At 39.4% G+C, this 24,681-nt stretch overlaps 2 protein-coding genes across 4 annotated transcripts in view; one reads left to right on the forward strand and one right to left on the reverse strand.

The window, feature by feature from the left end:
- Positions 1-24,681, reverse strand: part of LOC126866683 (PRL-1 phosphatase) — a 93,254-nt gene that overhangs the window by 44,164 nt on the left and 24,409 nt on the right. The gene's annotated exons all lie outside the window — the stretch shown is intronic.
- LOC126866682 (uncharacterized) overlaps positions 1-24,681 on the forward strand; it is a 39,446-nt gene that overhangs the window by 5,195 nt on the left and 9,570 nt on the right. For 2 of the 3 annotated variants that reach the window (XM_050620554.1, XM_050620555.1), the window contains exon 1: positions 11,829-11,999. The exons of the other annotated variant lie outside the window; for it this stretch is intronic. The gene's annotated coding sequence lies outside the window, so the exon portion shown is untranslated. Of the gene's footprint in view, positions 1-11,828; positions 12,000-24,681 lie in introns of those variants that run through there. 3 annotated transcript variants of the gene reach the window in all.

Here is a 24,681-nt window from a genome sequence, read left to right on the forward strand (position 1 = left end):
CGCTTTCTTTATACCAAAGAGACATCAACTACGATAAAATTACATAGTCCAGGGTATAAAATATAATCTTGTAAATATACCGTTTCTTAAAATAGAACGATTCTGTCGTACGAAATCTTGGAAATTGGCGTTTCGTTCATATTCTCTAGTTCAATTTAACGACCATGCGCGACCATTCGCGAGTGTTTCAGTACTTTGGTTACTTTACAGTAACAGGTGCTGATAAGCAGGGTTTCTCATACACCAAGTTCGTTCTATGGTTCCTTGGAATTACGATAAGTATGCATACAAACGTATAAGGATAGACTTTGAGAGAAGGTAATTTATATTTTGTCAAATTTCAAACGAGTTTCTATCGGTCGGTCAAACAATGGCAAATAATAAAATTGAGTACGGTTGTTTCGCATACACCAAGTGCGTTCTATGATTCCTTGGAATTACGATAAGTATGCATACAAACACATAAGGATAGACATCGAGAGAAGGTAATTTATATTTTGTCAAATTTCAAACGAGTTTCTATCGGTCGGTCAAACAATGGCAAATAATAAAATTGAGTACGGTTGTTTCTCATACACCAAGCTCGTTCTATGGTTCCTTGGAATTACGATAAGTATGCATACAAACACATAAGGATAGACATCGAGAGAAGGTAATTTATATTTTGTCAAATTTCAAACGAGTTTCTATCGGTCGGTCAAACAATGGCAAATAATAAAATTGAGTACGGTTGTTTCGTATACACCAAGTGCGTTCTATGGTTCCTTGGAATTACGATAAGTATGCATACAAACACATAAGGATAGACATCGAGAGAAGGTAATTTATATTTTGTCAAATTTCAAACGAGTTTCTATCGGTCGGTCAAACAATGGCAAATAATAAAATTGAGTACGGTTGTTTCGCATACACCAAGTGCGTTCTATGGTTCCTTGGAATTACGATAAGTATGCATACAAACACATAAGGATAGACATCGAGAGAAGGTAATTTATATTTTGTCAAATTTCAAACGAGTTTCTATCGGTCGGTCAAACAATGGCAAATAATAAAATTGAGTACGGTTGTTTCGCATACACCAAGTGCGTTCTATGGTTCCTTGGAATTACGATAAGTATGCATACAAACACATAAGGATAGACATTGAGAGAAGGTAATTTATATTTTGTCAAATTTCAATCGAGTTTCTATCGGTCGCTCAAACAATGGCAAATAATAAAATTGAGTACGGTTGTTTCTCATACACCAAGCTCGTTCTATGGTTCCTTGGAATTACGATAAGTATGCATACAAACACATAAGGATAGACATTGAGAGAAGGTAATTTATATTTTGTCAAATTTCAATCGAGTTTCTATCGGTCGCTCAAACAATGGCAAATAATAAAATTGAGTACGGTTGTTTCTCATACACCAAGCTCGTTCTATGGTTCCTTGGAATTACGATAAGTATGCATACAAACACATAAGGATAGACATTGAGAGAAGGTAATTTATGTTTCGTCAAATTTCAAACGAGTTTCTATCGGTCGGTCAAACAGTGGCAGATAACAAAATTGAGTACAGTTGTTTGTCTAAATCTTCCAGAACAAGTTGCATCGTAGAATACAGACTGATGGAAAGTCTGCGAATAATAATCTCTTTCTTCGCGATTCGATGACGATCATACGATCGTAACATACACATTGAGGCTAACGAAGTCGCAAACTTCCATACGGTTGAAATATGTATTTCACGTATGAGGCTAATTTATTGGAGAAAACTACTACACCAACCATAAACCACGTAGTTTATCGTCCATTTGTAAATAGCTACGTCGCGAACGTTGTATTTCGAAAATATAGTATCGGTCAAATATTTAGAAGGTAAAGATACAGTACGCGAGCAAATTTCCTGCGTACGTCTGTGCGAAAATTATAATCTTCGTAGAACGTATTTTAATACTACAAATACACGATATCCGTTATCAACAACGCGAAGTAAGATGAGTTTGCATTCAACGAGGATGCAAATTTATCGTTAACGTAAATTGCGATAAAACAGCGTGATAATCTATTTTGTACAGCACCGATTCGCGGTGGGAAACGTTGAGGGATGGCTGAGAGGATTTAACTTTAACACCCTGATGTTACAGATTAAGTTAGAGAAGACTGAATCGTGACATCGAACGAAGTAAATGTTACCCATTGTTCCGTGATTTCGAAATGTCAGACGCGTATAGAAGATCGGTTTACGACCCGAAATTTTCCGCAATATAATTTATTTTCACGATCTTTTTGATATTGTTAATAAACGCAGTTTAACATTTAGTTATCGAATTACGTACGATCCATTTCGTTTTATCAAGATAAAAATCACAACGTTTGACAGATTATGTTTCACGTTTGTATAAAGAAAGACACTTCCCGGACAACCTAATACTTTCCACTATTCCCATGTTTCATACGTCAAACAATTTACTACCGCGCGTAAAAATTTAATTACTCGTGAAAGATTGTTTTCCCTATGTACAAACCACGCTGCAGACCTTGTCAGACACCATCCTACACGTAATATAAATCCCACCTACGAAACACCCCCGTACAAGCCTACACATCCTCTTCCCACAGCCTATTGCGCGCATTCATTACAGAGAACTTCTTTGAACCGTAAAATATCAATTGCCCCTTATCATCATCGTCCTCTGTAGCGAAGAATACCGAAAGGGATAAATCCGAACGCGTAGCGTTCCACATAGTCGAACGCGTTTCACCCTCAAAAATTTCTCGGTCTATCGACTCTCCGCGTTCATAAATCTCCGATTTATCTGAAAATTTACCGCGCGAATCGCAGAGTGGGCGTCGAAGCTGATTTATAATACGCGCTAATCGCCGGTATATCGTCGATTTACGTAATATCGCATTACGAATTACGGTACGATTGACTCGTACTTTGACGGATTGTATCGTTAAACAAAGAAAAGAAAAGGTACAGTCGACTTAACGCTTTACCGACCGCTAGTTCGACAGCATACGCACGTCCGACCGGCAGCTCAGGTGCAGGTTCTCCCTGGCGCTGGCTCTGTTTCGGTTCAGAGTCTCCAATGCCATTCTTTTCGTTCATCGCGAACGATAAGTTTCTCAAATTGGTATAAAACTGTGGGAGTTTACGAAGCAACGCAACTGACGCGATTGAGCAAGATACCTTGGTACTGAATAACAAATTACTGCTCAAATCGCGACAAAGATCGTCGGCGACAGAAAGCCGATTAACAGGTTATCGATCGGTAAGCGTGTGCGGCAAAAAGCCGATTCATAGGCTATCGGTCGGTAAGCGTCGGTAACAAAAACCGATTAATCGGCTATCGGTCGGTAAGCGTCGGTAACAGAAACCGATTAATCGGCTATCGGTCGGTAAAGCGTTAAGTAGGAAGAAAGGAAGCGAGGGAAGAACTTTGGACACGTTTGACCGAAATTGCAAACTGCAGGTAAAAATTAGCGGCAAGTGAAGCGCATTCAGGAATTATAGGTTCGCGAGAGTACGAATCGCGAAGGGTTTCGGGGAGATTCGCCTGCGCTTAGCACGCACGAAGACAACCCCTTTGCAGATTGCGCGCTGTTGCATAGCGTTGCATAAGATTGCATAGTTTCGTGTGACGACCGCATTGCGCAGGTTCGACGCATTCCTAGGAAACACGCGGGTCTAGTTTGAACCTATCGAGGACGTGTCTTCCTGCGGAATTTCATTCGCGCGTCTCCGACGTGTTTCATCGTCCTCCGGCGCAACCAAGTTCGACGGTGTTCCTTGGATGCTGGCACGCGAATCGAGCCGAGTTTCGGACGTTGCGTGTGATTTCTTTACTCGTGTCTCGTACTTTTAGTCGCCTTCGTACGTTCGTATTTCGCGTAGTAGATAGTAGGACACCCTGTATAAAGCCGAACTCACGAAACAGAGACGTAATGGTCCGATAACTATTACGCACGGGTGGCAGCTATTTTCGGACACACAGTTTGCAAAGAAATAGTCTATTGATAGCTTGAATGAAAATCCTGCTCGATAATTTAATTCGGGTTATTTGCATGTTCTCTGGCCTTCGAGCAATACTTTCTAGAAAATTCAGTCCGCGCACAACAGACACAGATTTCTACGAAGCTCGTGACGAAGCTTCTGTGACGTTACTTTCGTACCACGACTTTTTCGTTCGTGAAATTCTTCTGTTTTTTTTTTTTTCTTTTTTTCCCCTGAATGGGAGAGAAATGCTAGAGGCTTAATGAATGTTTAATTTTGAAGCGGTTTACTCAACTTTGAACAATTTCTAAATCAAACTCCATCTCAGAAGACAAATACGAAACAGCATTGCGAATGTAGAAATTTCAACTTCGAACACTTATTAAGTTATTATCGGAAGAGAAGGTAAATTTGAACAAGCAACTGACGATCGAAAATGAATTGATAGATAAAATATATTAGAAGCAATAAATTTTTATCTCTTCCAGTCGGGGCAAATTTCATTTCGGTTTATAACTCGTGTCATAGTTCTGGAACGTTCAACGTGGCGCGTCGTATCGTGAACAATTGGAATTGTTTCAAATTTCTTCCGAAATTTTTCCTTTTCTCAAACTAGGGAAATAAACTCTTATAAAAAAGACAAGATATATATATTCAAAAATAATAGACAAATTTTCTGAAACATAGTTTTCGAAAAACATAGATAATATAAATCGTTCGTAAATATCGCAGACACTTTATGTATTTTAATGTATGCAAAGAAAAATATTTTTTATTTGAAGGAAATAATTCAAGTTTAAAAGCTGCGACGAATAATCAAAATTTCGCAAAATAACACCGAGCAGAATCGTGAAAACAAATATTCTCAAAGCGCAAAATTTGCAAAAAAGAAAAAAAGAAACGCTACTTTTTTACGAAGGCGATTGTTGTTCGAAGTAAAGTTAAACAGTTCACCTTACACGCGTGGAAGCACGATAGAAGCTTAGTCCAACGTTGTCCTTGATCAAATTCTATTCAAAAGCGACCTTTCATTTGGAAATTTTCACCGAAGGAACCAATTTAACTCGTGCAACGAAACCCTAGCTAAACCAAATAAATCGCTGGCTCGTGTCGAATTACCTTGTATCGGAGATTTATAAATAGTTCTTTCGAAGGGATTAGAGAAGCTACTTGATGTGTGAAAACAACCGCGAAAAGCTGTCGGCTCGAAAAAAACTTTTTCAATAATCGGATAACTCTGTCTTTTTCTAGGTGAACGAGTTTGAGAATATGGAAACGTTGAAAAATAAATATTTTCGAATAATTTTCTCGTAATTTCGTTATTTCGTTCAATCGTCGCTTTTCGATATACAAATAACGAACTCTCTCCCACTCTCGCTACGATTCATTGAGAAATACGAAACAGCGGGAAAATCGAATATCATTCAGAGTTAACAGAGTTTCGCAAACTCCTTATCTATACATATTCGACGAAACTGAACATGCAGCAAAGACTAGAAGATATACACGAAACTACAAAGCTGGAGAAATAAATCAAACGAAATATCGAATTTTGTAAAAGCAATTCTAATCGCGGACTCGACAAAGACTAAACAAGCGTGGCTACTAAAAACTGAAAACTACGTACAACGCTATCACTGGCAAAAAAGAAGAAGAAGAAAAACCAGCAAAATCATTCTTATCGCAGAAATCCATCCATTGCAAAAACCAATCTCGAACTATTGGCTTGGCAACTAAGCGATTGCGGATTTTGTCATTAGGTGGTAATGACAAAACCCGCAATCGCTTAGTTGCCAATCCGATACCTAACCTCTTCTTTCATACAGCGCTCACGACGACTAATACGTCGAAAAACCGTTGCAGAAAAATGTTCATGATAAAAAGGACCTTCTACCTGATCGAATAAATGGAAATAAAAAACAACAAAATCTTCGACGAGAAGCTTACTAAAAATCCTGGAAAAAGCGATCGATATCGCGTTCGCCGCAGCGATCGACCCACCTCAAAGAATCCGCGAAAGCCTGAATCCCTCTCTTTCGTCATCGATGAAACGTATAGGAAACGTCGGTGTCGAGTTGCCGCTCTCTCAAAAGAAACAATTATCGCAAGCTTCCGCGGAACCCATTACCCACTCGAGCAGCGGAGCCTTGGTGAAAGCGCGCACCGTTGAAACAAAAATGCTCGGTGGATCGAAGAACGATGACGTCACGGTTGACTAGCGCCCAGGGAGGGGGGTGGTAGTTGTGGCCATCGTGTGGGGGTGGGCCACTGTGACGTCGAATCGATGACGTCAGACGCGGGTCATAACGTCACGAATCTCGCTGGGTTTACAGCTAAAGCGCTGTCAGAGCTTGAATTCGTCGCCACGCGTCTGTGGCTGTATTTGGTGGGGATGACGGGGAATTAAGGGGAGCGTGGAGCGATGGGCGAATTTTGGACGCCACCCCTGGCTGTTTCACCCTCTCGTTTCGCGAGCTTCCCGGCGCACCCTCGTCGCCACAGCTCTTCCAGACGGCGAAAGGGGGATTGAACGAGCACAGGGCGACGAACCGCGGCCATTAGGCCATGTTCACAGCGGCGCAGCTTACGTTGTAAGCGCGTTTCGCGCAGGCTACGGACGTGTCGGTGCGTTCTTCTGAGATTTAAAATTCTGAAAATCTACAGGATGCCGTACAACGGTTGGAAATGTGTGAAATATTTAACGTGGAACATTTACGACGTCCAGTTATAAGCGACGTCCATTCTAATTACATACAGGGTGTGACCGAATAACATAGCAAGCGGGATTCACAAAGGCGTTGCGAGAGAACGAGGAAAACACGTAGGGCGAAAGTTTTTCGCGCGAGACTCTGTTTTCGAGATACTCAAACTTGAAAATTTGCCAAGTACGCTTGAACTTGACCAATTATCGACCGGATATGAGCAAACAGCGATCGTGGCATGTTATTCAGAATGCGAAAATAAGCAAGAAACGTAAGATAGAGTTTCTCCTTTTAAGGCTTCGTTTTCAAGAAAACAGAACTGCAACACGCGTAGTTCTTAGTAAATTGTATTCTATGTTTGTCTCCTATTTGGTCACAGGGAATCGCCTCTCACCAGCTCCATATATTATTCGGTCGCACCCTGTATATTCGTACAGAAAATAAAAATTCATAAACATTCGCGGTTATTTCATTTATAAATAAATCCATAGATCTATTAATCCATTTCCATCGCGCGTGCCTCGCAATGCGATATATACGAAACGTAGCAAAATTTGTTTTGAGTTCGTTGAACGAAGGTAGGTAATTCGTTTGTCCGAATTTTCCGTATGAGCCCGTATGAGTCGAACAGGTATTCCGATACTTGTTTTCTGATATTATCTGCCGATGCAAATTCACATTAAACCGTAACGTATATCGCAAAATACTTTGAACAACTTGCTATCGAATAGAATGTTTTAATGGAATTATGGATGGATTCTTTGTCGTGTACGTACTACGCTTTAATGCCAGAGTTGGTAAATGCCGCGCGCGCGTGGAATCTGATTTCTCGTGACATTTCGTCGTGCATCATCGAGCGAAAAAGGCGTATCAACGGAACAATGCGCCTTGTTCTCCACCCGCGGGCCACGCTTTCTCAACCGACAAGACACTTTATATTACTTTTGTCCAGGGGATTTCAACTATGCAAACGACCTGCTGCGGTCTCTCTGCGACAATCTCGTGTATTCATTCGTTTAGCTCGACGTGTACTATCGTCGCCACATTATTCTTCCGACTACCTGCTCCACTTTCAATCTGCAATTTACTTCCGCGTAGCGTTAAGGAGGCAATGGCAATACGTGTAGTGTTTCGAAATTTGTCGAGACTAGCAATTTGCTAAAGGTTCGACGTTTCAAATTTTCATTACGGGACGTTCGATTGAAAATTGTTGGAATATTTTTAAATATGCAACTTAGAACGTTGGAAAATCTTCCTCGTTTAAGACGCACGAAATTTTGCAAAAATAAAACTTTTCGATTTGCAACATTCGAATTTGCGATTTCCAGTTTCAGAAAATGTGAAGTAATTTTTTTTAGCTTCGTGATTATTAATACGACGGTTTTTGAAATAAATTTACGAACGTTCGTAGCACGTTCTATTTTATTTTCACTGTAAAACGTTTAGTCGCGATTACTATCTTCGTTCTAGTTTCTATTAGGCTAAATTAAGTGTTTCAAGTGAAAGACGAATCTCGGATTATTATTATTTCGTTAATTTATTTGGACAACAGACTTTTAACACGAAGAAGCTACATTTTCGTTTTTCGTTGTTTCTAATCCTTCTCTTATGACTATCTCCGACAAATAAAAGAAGAAAGACTATAAAATAATATTATAAAAATACGTAAACTAAGTGCTTTAATAGATCGCACATAGTTGTACTATATATCGTTTTTCTATCGTCCTTTATTTAAATCTTTCTATTACTACGATTAAAAAAAAGACAAGTACTAACTTTCATCGATAAAAACACTTAATTTCACCTATTGTACGCCTCTTACAAAAACAAACCCATTGCATGGGACTAATTATTAAACCTTTTTTATGCGAGAGGTATTTTTGCTTCAACGAAAGAAACTGAATAGAAAATTCGACGTTGTTCTTTAAGTAGCTAAAGTATGTACGAAACGCATGTTTCAGCAAATAAACTATAAGAAGAATAATATTACACAGAACTAACAGAGAGAGCATTTTGAATAGAAAATTCGACGTTGTTTTTGAAGTAGCTAAAGTATGTACGAAACGCATGTTTCAGCAAATAAACTATAAGAAGAATATTACACAAAACCATCAAAAGAAGAGAGAGCATTTTGAATAGAAAATATGAATATCTTCTACAAATCGTTAAATCGTTTGAGCGTTGATTTACGCGACATACAAAATTATTTTACAATTTCTCCGCAATCACTTTCTTTACGCTATCTATCTACTTCGTTGTATAGCAAATTTCTCGCGCGACTCTTACAAATAAAATAAATCAAGTTGGAAGAATCAAAAAAGTAATGGGAAATTGCGCGCAAAATACTCGGCGAAGTAACAAGAAATTGCAAAGGCAACTTCGAAAAAATACCGTTCGCGACATTTTCCCGTTTTCCAATTTACACACTCGACTCGTTTCGCGGCTTCCCGACCATTCGCGTTCCCACCAATAGAAAATTCAATCGCCGATAAAACGCGCCTTGCCCCGATTATTCTCGAAACGTTTCGCGTACGTTTTACCGGTACTGCATTTCCAGTCAGCTCGGCGCGTTACAACGTTACAGTGAAAGAAGTCACGGCAACGGAGGGTTTCAGGTGCTCGTAAAATCGATATCGCAACTAGGACACTAGGTTATTCGGCGAACGATGATAAGGGGGCTACCTTCGGCCGAATGATCGCCGCTGATAACGCCGACAACCATTGTGAGAGAGAAGGGTGGGAATAACTGGTCGAGGCGATGCAGCCAAGAATAGACGCGGCCGTGAAAGAAGGGGAACAAATGAAATTCCCGGAAGTAAAGGAAAGAGCGACAAATCGCGCGGAAATTAACACGCGCTCTCTGCGACGCCGATTTCTACGAATTTCTTTCGTTTGCTTCGCGTGGCTTGCGTCACGCGTTAGGGATATTAATTATTTTTCCTGCGAACTGCGACTCGCAGCGTGCGTAGGATGATTTTACCGATTAAACTGTGCATTTCCACGGCAATTTGTATATTTTTGCGAAGCTACTTGACGCTAGCCGTGGCTGTCCGGTTTCAAAATTTAGCTTAAAATTCTACTATACTTAAATTTTAATTTTGTATAAATTCTCGTAATTAGCGACCAATCGATTTCTCAATTTTTGTTAATTTACAACAAAATTAGACGAACGAAGGGAACAACAATGAACGTGCAATTTTAAATACAATTCCGAAACCGGTCGTTTGACCGTGTCTGGCAAGGTTCCTGGTAACCGGTTAACTGCGCTCCACGTGTATACTCGTTCTACCTCGTATTTATTTACACGCTCCATGACCTAGCCCCACGACAGATTTCTGAAGCTAAACTCCGCGGTTAAATGGTTGAACGAATGCGAGATTCCAGAGATTTACTTCGGTAGTTGATTGTTATGACGATTAACGCTGAGTTTTAGATAAGAGATCTGCATGTAGCTCTTTAGTATCAACAATGACACACGATTTAACCCTTTGCGGACTACCGCCGCATATATGCGCTCTGCGTAAGCCATCAATTTGGTCGAGCAACTTGTATATGCGTTTGGCGAAAACAACTGATACAGCCGAATGACTCATATGTGTGTCCCAGGTAAACGCGTCGCTATGAGCGAGAAACTTATTGGCTTGGCAACTAAGTGATTGCGGCTTTTGTCAATACCACCTAATGGCAAAATCCGCAATCGCTTAGTTGCCAAGCCAATATACAGGGTGGTTGGTAACTGGTGGTACAAGCGGAAAGGGGGTGATTCTACGCGAAAAAAGAAGTCGAAAATATAGAATACAAATTTTTCGTTCGAGGCTTTGTTTTCGAGAAAATCGACTTTGAACTTTCGGTCGGTACGCGTGCACTTTATCGCGTCTCGTTATAACGGATCTCACTGTAGATCGTTGTCTCGATTGACGTTATTTTTTTAAATTTTTAAATTTTTTTCTTAATTTTTCCATCGCGACAACGATCTACAGTGAGACTCGTTATAACGTACCGCACGCGTACCGAGCGAAAATTCAAAATCGATTTTCTCGAGAACAAAGCCTCGAACGAAAAATATTTATTCTATATTTTCGACTTCTTTTTTCGCGTAGAATCACCTCCTTTCCGCTTGTACCACCAGTTACCAACCACCCTGTATACGCGTTCGGCGAGAACCAAAAGGCTCATACGTGTGTCGTTTTGTTTATCCAGTTGAGAATCTGTGCACGTACGTACGTCTAGAATTTAAGATTTATGAAGGAAAAGTGTGTCTAAGCAAAAATGTGGCTGGCAATTTTAAATGGCAGCAGCTCGATCCCATGGTACGACTTGGACTTCGAACCGTCCCGTCCGCAAAGGGTTTCCTTTGCTTTTTTTATTTCGAAAAATTTTACAACCAATTCTCATTGAGAATTATAAGTAAATTATTTCGGCCTGGTACTATATCGTGTATAATAGGTGATTATCGTATGTTTGATTCTAGTTGAATCTAATTCAATTTAAATCTACCGCAAAGGGTTATGTTACGACGCCTAAAACATCTGCACGCCAGCCCGCGCGACCGGACAACAACCGACCTGCATAACGGCACTTCGACCCTCAATAAACCTAAGGACCCACCATAACTTTCACTTCCCTGCATTGTTTCGCCATATGTCTTCAATCCGATTGTCTTGAAGAATTGCTAAAGCCTAAAAATATGCTCGAAACACAGTCGGTTTTAGAGGTGTCCTTGGGTTTATTAGTCGCCTTTAAAACACGGAGAAAGCGGGTATGCACCCATTAGGAAAATCCGAATAGCCCTGTAATAAAACAGGCTAGGTTTTTCTCATACACACAGTCATTTACGTACCACGATGGTAGAAGACTCCCTACTCATCCCTTCGAGCAGTAGTGCAGCATGACCAATCGACACCGCGGTTCGTTACCCTCACTTTTCCTAACGAAAGTGGGACCAACGAATCCGCGTTCTTTAGGCACAGGGGCACACCCACACCGAACTTTTCTTCCGTATTAAAAAAAGAGCGACAAACAGTCTACCAACTAACGCCTAACGAGACAGTCTACCAACTAACGCCTAACGCGGCAGTCTACACATAGCGCGAGAGTCGCATATTTCACGCAAATCTTTTTGTAACTAAGTGCTTGGAAATATATACTTTATAATACTGTGAATCCCAGTGTTATACCAACTCAATCACCCCTTATTATCTCAACGGAAATCAGGGGATCGATCAATTCGTGGTGTCGATTGTTATAATCGTAACGGGGATTTACGACCCCCGTTGACGTCTCTCCTCGCGAGTACGTCTCCCCGCGATTGGTCGAATTTACAGGTTAAGAAATGTAAATTTCAGAGGAGAGACGTTTCGAGCCGGCGTCGGTGTAAAGCTAAGGTCGGTGTAAGCGGCACGAGTACGTAGAACCGATGGAATTAGAAATATGTCGTTTTGCAGGATAAAAATAGAAGTCTAACGTAGATCTTCTACTCGATAAATGAAAATTCGAAATTGTTCGAGTCGTATCGCTATCGGTGTACCAAGTAGCGATACACTGCGCGTATTTTCTACCTGTCTTCGTGTCGTCATGCGTATGTGTTCGCGATAATTTTGAATTACCTACGAATGGATAAACATCCGAGATCTAATAAAGATTAGACTGCGGATTTGTCGAACCTGCAACAGAGTACACAAAGTGTACGTAATAAGCAAAGATACGCAAAATAGGAATAGAGTACTTTTCGTAACGCGTAATAGGTAAAACGATGTTCCTTCAAAACGCGTAAAAGTTGAAAGCTAAATCGAATAAAAAAGACAATTTTGGCAGATACAATATAGATAATTTCGAACGCTTTCAAAAGTATTTCAGTAAAAATGCGTTTATCGTGTCAGATAATAGTAATCGGAATCCTTGAAAAATTCGATTTATCAATAAGTAAACGATCATTATTATCTGTAATCTGCACAAATCGATGAACCTACGTGGAAGTTACGAAAATCCTTGATCCTAAACTAAACGATCCAACGTGGTATTAAAATGAACAAGATTGTGTCTTATGGAACGCTAAATTCTCCGTTTTTTTTTCTCTCATCGTTGAAATTACCCTCGATGATAATAAACATTTTGTTGCGTGTATTGTACGAAATTTTTACGAAGCATTTTACGATAAACGACAAGTAAAAAGTAGCTATAATTGGCTGTTTAAATTGCAAACCTAAACGAAGCAATAAGAAAATTACGCGAATTAACGAAAATCGTTTCGACTTTACCAGTTAGCCATTGTGTTAGCTATTTACTTTGCAAAATATTTATTTATCCTTCCAAATTCAGGTTTAGAAACTGAAAGGAAAGCAGTTCCCATTTTCTGTCAATATCTCGTTGATTCGAAAGAAAGAAAATTTTAATTCCTAAGAAATTCACGCGTTTCAAATTCATCGTAAGCAGAAAGCCTTAGCCACAAGTGTTAAATACCATTAGCAAGCGTTTAAAAGACGGCAAAGCTGGCAACAGAAGAGCCAAGTGTTAAAATAGCAGCTGCACCATCTTTACATAAGGTTATGCTTGTACCATTAGCATTAGTTTCAGCACTTAACCCCATAATGCCGGTGTATAGCAAGCAGCGCATTATCAGATCTTAAGCGTTCCAAGATTCATTGCCACGGGCCATAATTCAACGTATAAACCGCTAAAAACGATGGCTTTTCGCGGGTAACCTTTGGCCAGATTCACCTTCTTATAATAGAAATCCTATCAAAAATTCTATCAAAAATAGAGGCAATTTATCAAAAATGTCTTAAATCCACTCTGACGATTTCTTGAAATCCTTCTTCTATACAATATCTACAGGCCATAGTTTGAGCGTTTACGTAATATTTTCCCCTTAATCTAAACGATGTTATAACGATACATTAGACAGTCTTATCTTCGACACTCGAAATTACCAATCGACAGAGTCACATTTTTTCGAAATTCTTCGAGATATACTATTTCCAACTACGTACGAGATCAACTTTTTCGGACGAAGATGTTCCTTACGACGATTCCTTATGCTTTCACACGTGACAGTTCCCGACGATAATGAAAACCTAATCTATTCTTCTCCTTTCAGATTCCTCAATTTGAATATGAAACGTTTAACCCCTTGGCCCACAACCACGAGTCAGACTCGTGGTAAAGAGTTTGTGCCATAAACGGAACCCACGAGTGGTAAGGAATTTTGCCATAAGCGAAAACCGAATCTAAATAATAAATTGTTTTTTTGTTAACTGATCAATTGACCATGATTACGTCCTAGACGTCTTAAATTCCTTTTGTAGCCCCTAAATATACACGTCATAAGAAGTATACATCTTGCGCCAGTTCGGGCACACGGCTGAACAGATGAACGGCAGATAGCGTGTAGAGCAAGGGGTTAACGATCTCAAAATTTTTAAACTGCTGTATATTATAATACATACTGGTGTATGTATGTTGCTTTTATATACTTTTCTACGTACGTGTGTTGCTTTTATTTGGAAACATTTAAATACGTCGAAGACTATGGACGATGCTAAAAGATGTTGGAAAGAAACGTACGATTTCGAGGTGGACATGTCACGCCATGTATTTAGAGCTTGAAAAGCTCTGAGAAGACCAGGCTTATGTTTTTAAACGGCAAGCGTAATTTTTTATTTTCTATGCATTCTTATGCGTGTAGCGGACATCGAGACATTTTTCAAGCACCCGTTACTTGCATCTTTCAATGTCAATTTTGTACATCTTCGTACATTTTACTAATCCAGCAAGTTCGTCCAATTTTTCGACGGACGCATTAAAAATTTTTCGTCAAAAATGTCAAAAGTACGCATGAGACGACAAGGTGGCAGACACTGAAATACGTGAAACAGGGATTCTTAACCGGTTAGCTGTTGCGACCTCATTGAAAGCACTGAGAAGCGTAAAATGTGTCGCGAGAAGTACGCGATGACGAGTATACTCGTCGAACAGAGAGTACGCGTGGCTGTTATAATACAGATTTAAGTTGTAACGAGATTTTATTTCGTAATTTTATTAGCGATTACTGACGACAGAAAATATTGCTATTTCTTCGTGACGAGTATACTCGTCGTGCGTAAAAGGTAGCTAGAATTGGCTGTTTAAATTGCAATTCTAACGAAAACTAAAATAAATACGTAAATCTCAAGATGTTCCGAATATTCGAAGGCGAAAGGACGAGATTAAACGAACGAATAAAAAGAAATAAACTGTATACAGTGTGAACGCAAAGTAGTTGGTTTTTCCTGCTGTAACACATTTTACGTGCACGCTTTTCAAAGAGCTCGCAACAGCTGCTAAACTGGTTACCGAGTACATCCGGATGAAACTGACACGCTGTACGTTCCAGTCTCTGTTATTATCTTCAAATTTCAAAGAACGAACCTTATGAAAAATGCGAAAAGACAAAGCTTCGAATATCAATTACGCGGCGTCGCTTTTGAAACGAGCGCCGTGTCGCAGTCACCATTTCGCGGATTAACGAAACGCACGTACCAGCTACGAGATAATTGTTTTGCAGCGTGTTGTATAGCGACGAGGAGAATCAACCCTCCCTAAATTCGAGCGGTAACAGCATTAGCGTCCCGCGACTAGCACCCCCCTTCCAATCGAACCCGACGCGAACCCCACAGACAGTGGCGATCGTTAAGCAAGGTCAGTGACATCGGTCGTCCACCCGTCTACCGTCGAATATCTTTTTCATCCAACTATACACGACGATCTTGACGCGTCCTGCCTGGAACGCTACATTTGTCTGGCTATGTATGTAGATAAAAAAGAAAAAAAAAAAAAGAAAGAAGCGATGAAAGCAAGAAAATTATATTCTGTCTATATTTTCTTTTCTTCTCTCTCTCTCTCTCTCTCTCTCTCTCTCTCTCTGTCTTTCTTTTTTCTTATTTGTTTACGAATTCTTTGTTTTGGTCGATGACGAGAATAGACGAGTTAATTTGTTATTAAAACGATTGATATTTACAGATTTATCTGTATGCGTATTATTTACCATAGTCGATAAAGTATGAATCGAAGAATGAGTTAGGGTGATCAAACATGGAGGAACAATCGATCTGATTAACTTTTCTTTATATTCTTCGCTTCGTTAGTTTTTAAATACAACTACTTTTTACTTTAAATACAGAAAGAAGTTTCTGAATCAGCAACGACCTAACGAACGGAATAATTCTTAATAGAATTTCAAAATATTGCGATAAATTTGACGATAAGTTAAGTGGACGATAACAAATTTGAGTTCGTGATCGTGCGTTTAAAATTCTTTGATAAGAAACGTTTCCAACGATCTTTCCCTTAATGTATTAATTGTTGAGAAGAGTGAGCGGAAATTCCAACATTGAAACACTGCAATTATCGCGTTTCTCATAGATTTACCTGTACTTCTAAAATTTGCAGCAAGGTATGGTACAAAGGTGCCAAGTAAAAGCGCATACACAGGTGCACGCGCTAATTATCGTTACCTGAAGCAACGCGCAAGTCTATCAGCGATTGAACGATAAAAAAACAAAAGATGTTTCTGCATGTTCGTCCTAAGATGCGTCGATTAGTATCCATAATCGATGAAAGTGATCGCTTACCTGAAATCAGAAAATAGTTTCATTAAAAATATGATCCGAGAACCGTGAAATTTTCATTTTATTTTATTATTTATTTCCCTACCACGCTCATTCCATCAACGTGTTTTTTACGTTCAACGTTACACCGCTTCCCCAACAAAATATTAGCTCGTCCGAAAAATTTCTTTCGTTTTATAAGGAAAAAATGGATGCACATTTTCCCTTTTATACTATTTTACCGAATTACGTATGATCCATTCTCTTCTATCAAGATAAAGATCGCGACGTTTGACAGATTAGGTGTCATGTTCGTATAAAGATGCATCGTCGTAAAGGACGTGTTCGTAAAAGAAAAACACTTTTCCGACAACCTAATATCTGCGATCTGTGCGCGCTCAACTACAGTGCAACCGTAGAACCACGCGCTCTGTTGTTGAGTCAACTTCGACCAAAACGCACTGTACACCATTATTCGAGCCTCCCATAGCAATTAACGAAATTGACGAAAAGCAGAGTGGATGAATTTGACTTTCGACAGGCTGGTACGTAAACCTTCCACGTCTGCAAACTAATTTCTCCGGTGAAGAAAATTTCCCGCTTCGACGGTCGATAATAACACCATCGTGAAAGTATCGGTGAACGACTTTTTAAAAATAACCAGCAATATGCCCATACGTCGTAAAACCAACTGCTTTACCATCAGCTCTCTATGTTTTTGCTGTCTTTCGATCTTCTTTCGATGCAGCGGGATCCGCACGAATCATCAGATGGAAACTATCGAACGTGTCTTGCAGGCACAATCGCGAACCGGTGCAAACTTCATGACCGCCCATTTAATGGTCGTACATTGGTCGATTCATAAACTACAAACACGAGACATCGGCATTAAAAGTGACGCTGTTAAACGAGACGGACCGGTTAAAAATACGAAACCAGTTCGACAGGTTTTCGAAACCGCGATCGCGGCGAATTTCACACTGGCCCGACAAAACGCTTCGTCCAGAACCCGAAACGTTATCGATCGGTTTAGGAAACGAGCAGCGGCGTTAATTAACAAATTAGCAAGGCGGACGATGCGAGGTACGCGTACCGGACGACCTAGGACAAGCTGACACAGTATAACGCAGTTCCTGGGCATCGTGGCGTTTAAATTCCCAAACCTAAGATTCAGAGGATTTTCTCGCAACGACAATGGTTTTTCGCTGTAATACGAACGCGAGACGGTCGAGATCGAAACAGAAGAAAAAAATCTCGGTCTTAGAGGTAAATTTCGGTAAGAAATCGTATCAAGTTTCTACACGGGTCTCTGCGATTATCTCTAATTCGTGTTTACCAAACGATTTCGCGAAGGACACCGAAATAGAAGGATTATTTTTCCATTCTGACCCATGGAATTCGTACGGATTTTCCCCTACTTTGGATGAATCTCACAACTGCGCGTATCGTTAGGACTTTTTCAACTTGCAATCACGTACGAGATACGCTTACAAATCCGTTTCGAAGTTTGACGATATAGTCGCGATAATCGAGTCTCGTTACGCCGCTAATGGAACTTGTAAATCTTTCGTACAACACGGACAACGCGTCGATCACGGATTTCTATGATACAAACGTTCGGATAACGTGTTCAGCTATTGCAACTGTATCAGAGTTTCGCGACAAATTTGTTGTCATATTGTACAACTTAGGTATTGGATTGGCAACTAAGTGATTACGGGTTTTGTCAATACCATCTAATGGCAAAATCCGCAATCACTTAGTTGCCAAGCCAATACCTGGTGCTACAGTCCTTGCCGCCCTTCCGCTTATTTTTATTCTCCTATTTTTATTTCTTCCCTTTTTTCATTTGCTTTATTTCCGGAATGAATTACCGATTGTGTTTCCTTTTAATATCGGTGGCGCTCGAACGTCGAACAACGTGATGTCTACACGTGTATCGATCAAGTTAATTATAAACCGCGGCCTTTTAGCATCCGTTATTTTCGTGTAATTGCGGCGCAGCATCGCGGCCGATCCGATCGAGCAGAAACATTGAATTAATTTTGTTGCGTTCGAGGTTATTCGCGGATCACGCTCCGTCTCGTGAAAGTAAGTGCACGCCGATCGGGTTGTGTAAGACGAGCCGCGACTCTGTGGTTATCGATCGATTCTAAAAATTGTAACACGTGTTGTAATTAGCGACAACTGACAAACTTTCTTCCTTTCCCATGGCTCGTCCGTGCGTACACGCGTCCGTGTCTGTCTGTGTGTGTGTGTGTGTGAATGATTGACTTTTTTAGCTGGTTAAGCGAAGAAAGAAGCGTCGAAGCGTGCAATGAAACTTGATGGCAAAATTAATGTTCGGGATACCGCGTTCTTGTTTCGAAAGCGATACAATCCGCAACGTGTAAATACATATTTATGTAACGTGTATCTTTCAACATAATAATATATAACGCGTTGCTTCGTTGATTCAAGTCGGTAAGAAGAGTAATTAAATGGTTCATAAAGCAAAACTGAACCTCCGTTTGTCCGAATACTGGATCGTTTAAGCTCGTGCAATTTTTCTTAGGTTTTTGTGTTCTAAAAAATCCCCCAAAATTTCTGCTCTTCTAAGAATCGTCTAGAATCGTCAGAATCAATCTGGAACATTATCCGATAGATTTTATCGCTACGCGTTACCTTAGTCCTCTTTCTATGCGAAGCAAAGTTCGAACAAAAGTGCGGATAAAATGAAAAATTAGATAAAATTGCTGATCGAAAACGTCTCGGTACGGAGTGTTAACTACGTTGATTGTATTTCTAGCTTGCAACTTTCAAGAATATTAAAGCACTTTTCCATAAAAATGCGAAGAAAAAGAGAAAAGAAAATAGACAGTAAAATAGAATTTTTCGAGTCACGTTGCTTTTGTTTTGTAACTTTATTTCGCGAAAGACAAACGCGACGGTAATTTTCGAGTTTGCGCGTGCGATCATCTTGAATCGATCAAGCATGTAACTGCATCAAAATTTATCTATGCGCACCGAGGGAGCAACGCACGATGTCCACACGTCTTCCTGTGTTCCTCGTCTCGTCAGGGAAGTTGCCGCCAAGGGAGTCGCGTAATTATCCCTTTCACGTAAATATGAATGGCCATTCCAGCGGCTAATTGTACGGGTTTGTCAGGAATCCTTATCGATGAATTCGCCGATAACACCGTCTTGCACAGCAAGTTGCAAACCGATAGTGTTAATGAATTTATAAGTTGGAAACCGCAGCCTACTAAAACCTAATTAACCAGTTAACTGCCTTCGACGTGTATACTCGTCGTTGCTTGATTTTACCTGTGCATCCTGTAAGGAACTTTCGAAATTAAATTACGCGGTTAACAGGTAAAACGTCGAATGCCGCGCATTGGATTTTATTCTATCGGATCGATTTCCTGGCTATCGTCAGCGATCAAATTGACGAGCAACTTATTCGCTTATATAATTGAGAAGAATCTCTGGAAACGATGGCAACTTATGCGAACCGTCGTCGAACGGCCATTGCGAGAAAGGGAGGATTGTGCAACGTGGATAATTATCATGGACGTGGTAATTCTTGCTAATTACATCGATAGAACGCAAAACGCGCGATAGTAATCCGCGACAGATGCTGGCGGAAACGACCTCTCATGATAATTTAAACGATTCCGCATTACATCACGCGTTATTGCTTCGAACCTATAAACAGCTGTTCAGCTATCTGATTGCTATACGATAACAACGAAGAAATTTTTACTCTGGTTAGTAAATTAACGACGAACCGATAATTAAAAGCTACGTTTGTTATTTTCTTGTAGAATCCACTCGAACCAAACAACGCGAATCTTTTTATTTCTATTTGGAAGAATTTTTCGATCAATTCTCATTGAGAGTAAGTAAATTATTCTGCCGTGGTACTATAACTTGAATAATAAGTGTTCATCGTATGTTTGCGGATCTGATACGTCGTGGCAAGTAATTACAATACAACTTCAATTAAATTTAAATCGATCGTCAGTAGATCATATATAACATATAATATACATATAGATTATATGGGATATACATATCGTATGTTATATACAGGGTGGTTGGTAACTGGTGGTACAAGCGGAAAGGGGGTGATTCTAGGCGAAAAAAGAAGTCGAAAATATAGAATAAAAATTTTTCGTTTGAGGCTTTGTTTTCGAGAAAATCGACTTTGAATTTTGGCTCGGTACGCGTGCACTTTATCGCGTCTCGTTATAACGGATCTCACTGTAGATCGTTGTCTCGATTGACGTTATCTTTTTAAATTTTTAAATTTTTTTCTTAATTTTTCCATCGCGACAACGATCTACAGTGAGACTCGTTATAACGTACCGCACGCGTACCGAGCGAAAATTCAAAATCGATTTTCTCGAGAACAAAGCCTCAAACGAAAAATGTTTATTCTATATTTTCGACTTCTTTTTTCGCGTAGAATCACCTCCTTTCCGCTTGTACCATCAGTTACCAACCACCTTGTATAACAATAATAATAAAAGTATTTGAAGCGGGTATCTCAAGTATCGCTTCTTTTGAATTCTACGAGACGAACAAGCGTTGTGAATATTTTTGCGCAGTAATATATCCGTTGCATGCGGCTCGATTATACTGCAGATGTTCCCACCGTTGCTAGGCTAATTATGCATCATTAATGGATTAATTACTCTGACTAATTATTCGCGTAAAACAGCGGAATTTTTTATTGACGTATCGAGAGGAACATTCGCGTGGAACGGATACTACGTCCTTCGAACAAATCTAAATTAACATAATTTTTTACATTTTTTCAATCCTTTCAAGGGCGATATTTGTTAAAGTTTCAGAGACACGATTTATAATTACTCGTTTAATTACATTTCATTTATTTCAAATGGATATCGATGTCGGTAATAATATCCAACATTATCGTCGTATCTTCGTATCCTTCGACGTAACAAAGAAAAAACAAAGTATGTTTCTGTACATTTAATGGCTGTATTGGCCAAGAGATTGAAAACAAGATCTCGTCGTAGAAAAATCGAATAGACTCAGATATTATCTTTGAATTTATAACAAATTACAAGGTATACGTAATTATCCTCTTTAGTTTCATTCAGCGCAATTTACGTTTGCTACACGACGTACTCCGAACCCTGCGTCACATCAAACTCCTGATAGATCCAAACTTAAAGCCAAGTTACCTTTTACAAACCAAGTAACTACAAACGTCGATTAGTGCAACGAAGAAGCTTCGTACATAGGCAAATGCGTCGCTACGTAGCACTTGGCGAGCAAGTATTCGAAAACTCTCACTCAATACGAATTTCAGGTACGTCGAAACGTTTCAAATCCCCAGAGGATCTCGCGTTACGACTAGAAAACGTTTTTATCTCGGGGTACCCTATCGAGCATATTATTTTCCCAGAATTCGACCGTTCTGCCTTCGCTCGTCAAACGGAATTTAAAGAAAAAAAAAGAGAAAAAAAAGGAAAGAACAGAAAGGTAGAGAGAAAAAAAGGAAACGGGAGTATAGAAAGAAAAGGGAAAAAAGAAAGGAAAATGGGAACGAACCGAGGGAAAGGATGACGAAAAAGAAGGAACAAAAAGGAACGGGGAAAAAAGGAACGAAAGAACAACGATGGTCGCCAGCGCACGCACGGCACCCTATTTTTTGCAGACATCGTCTGGATCGAAGAAGCCATCTGAGCAAGGGTCAGAAAACCTCTGGTCACCGACCTTAATTTTCGTCTCGTCTCGTCTCGTCTCGTCTCGATGAAATCTCAGTCGGTAAGGTCACGACCAAGAACCTTCGCCTCTTGCACGATTCGACCGATATTATTCATGAAATTTCGCGAATCGCCGGAGTATTTCGTTCCTCGCCTGTGCCTGTCGAATAAGCTTTTGCAAAGACCGCGATAAATAATAACGAGCAGACTATACCACATTCGATGGTATACGACGAGGAAAACGGAGGCGAACATTCTTTCTAGCTAATGGCGAGATCGAAATATCTCGGACCGTCGATGAAAGACGAAAAATTATAGAAAATAATTGAATTTCGATATTTACGAACTCTGAAATTTCCAGGCATTTTTTTATATTTCTTTTTTCTTTTTATTTTTTTTTTTTTTTCAATACCCAAACGAAGACAGTATTTATTCCAACGTCTCGTCGATCGGTATAAATATATAAAAGAAACTCGATGGAAAAGTTTTTGAACAGCTCGGTGATTCGTAACTCGCGATTCGTGACTCGTTGGATTTTTATCGGTAGTCGAATCAAAGGGTTTGTCGGCTTTATCGCCGATGGAAACAAAGCTGTTTGTATCCGTGAAACATCATCCACGCGGTCTGGTTGTGTCTGGCCGTAAGAAAAGCAACCGAGGGTGGCCTACTGAACAAGTCTGTTTATCGAGTTGATTGAATCATGGCAACATTCTATGATACTGTTGGCGACGCGAATTTCAAGAGTTCTTCGAACGTGTGTGTGTATATATATATATATATATATATATATATATATATATATATATATATATATATATATATATATATATAGCAAGCTTCGTGATTCAACGAGGTCGTAAAACTGTTCATGGTTGTACGATATACATGTACATCGGATCTGAAACCAATTTTTATGGAATAACGTAAAACGTTGCTATACAGTGGCACGCGAAAATATCTGAGCGTTTGTAAAATTCTTTCGTGAATATATTACGCGCGCTATGTAAAATATTATTTGCTACAATTATTTATTATTTCATTTAAACAATTAAACCTTTTTTTTTTTTTTATTTGGAAGAATTTTACGATCAATTGTCATTGAGAATCATAATAAATTTATTATTTTATTATTTCTATAATTAACTTATAAATAAAATTATTCCGGCGTGGTACTATGTCGTGTATAATTCAACCTAACGCAGGTATTTGCGAGACGTAATCCGAGCCCATCAGTAACCGTTGCAGCGAGGATTTTTATGCGTTTATGGGATATTCACATTAACCTCCCTAAGCCTGGTCGAACGAATGGTTTCAAAATTTGACTTAAAATTGTCTTATTGTTAATTCTTATTTATTTTGTCCATTCAACTTTCTACAAACTATAATAGAAAGAAGACCGAAGAAGAAGCATCCCGCAGACCTCACGATAGAAATAAAATAAACAACTTGGAAAATGGAACCCCCCTGGGGGTAATCATCCACATGTTATATTATTATACCACTAAGCTATAATATTTTACCAAATGTCCTACTGGACAGATTGTAAAATTTGAATAAATAAATAAAAAAAAAAAAACTTCTACAAATTCTTATATTATCTGTCAATTTCTCAATTTTCCTTCAAAATTTAATTTGAAATTGTCCCTTCATTCTTACTTCTTTTGTTCGTCCAACTTTCTGTGAATTCGTCTGATTAACCAATTTCTGTAATTTCGTTATAATATAAGAATTTACATAAAGCCAGATGAACGAAAGAGACGACAACGAACGTACGATTTTAAATAAAATTTCGAAACCGGCCGTTTAACCGGGTTCGGTAAGGTCAGGGTTAAAAGCGGAAAAATCCATACGAAGAGAGAGTGCACACAATATGAAGAGTCGTGAAACAACGAAAGTGGATTATACTCGTGATAATTTCTAGCTAGCGAAGCAAATTGCTAAGTAAGCTCCATTTCTTTCTAAGTTCTTTTCGTAAAAACGCGAAATTGCATATGGTCGATGCAATTGCTCTTCGTAAAAATACGAAATTGCCCGCAAGTGTATGTAATCTTCCACACCTGACCGATTTTACCGCGTTGCGTTTCTTCGCCTGTACTTTTCCACGTGTTCTATACGCTCGCATATACGTTGTAAGTACTTCGAATAGGGCACGATGTAACATAAATCGATTCCACGAGTCCATAGGTTCGCTTGGTAGCTTATGCAGATCGCTTTACAGGCGCACTCACGTTGCGCTTCGCTGCACCACGAGGAGCACTGACCCTCTTGTCAGATTGTGGCCACGGAAAGAAAACTATGTACACACGTATCTTCCACGTGCAGCTGAGACGCAGATTTCATTTTACCTTCTTCCGATTCTCTTTCTTTCCTTTTCCCTTTTTTCTTTTTTTTTTGGGGGGGGGGAGGGGGGGTCGATGGTATTATTAGTGGACTTTGGATTTCGCGCAACAATTCGAGAACCGTACGAGCGGATTACGTGCAGCAGATGGTTACTTTTCTCGAGATTATGTCAGTTTACGTTCGAATAAGGAAAAGGAAATTTTCCTTCGGGTTTATCGAGTACATAGGAAACCAGCATTTATAACAGCTTTTATAACAGCTCGTAATTTCTCTTAATTTCGAGAATTTAAAACTCTCGAAAGCTACTCGAAATAATTAATAAAGACAAAATATTTCTCCGAGAAAAATA

Source organism: Bombus huntii, chromosome 6, assembly GCF_024542735.1.
Source record: "Bombus huntii isolate Logan2020A chromosome 6, iyBomHunt1.1, whole genome shotgun sequence".
In the NCBI taxonomy this organism is placed as follows: domain Eukaryota; kingdom Metazoa; phylum Arthropoda; class Insecta; order Hymenoptera; family Apidae; genus Bombus; species Bombus huntii.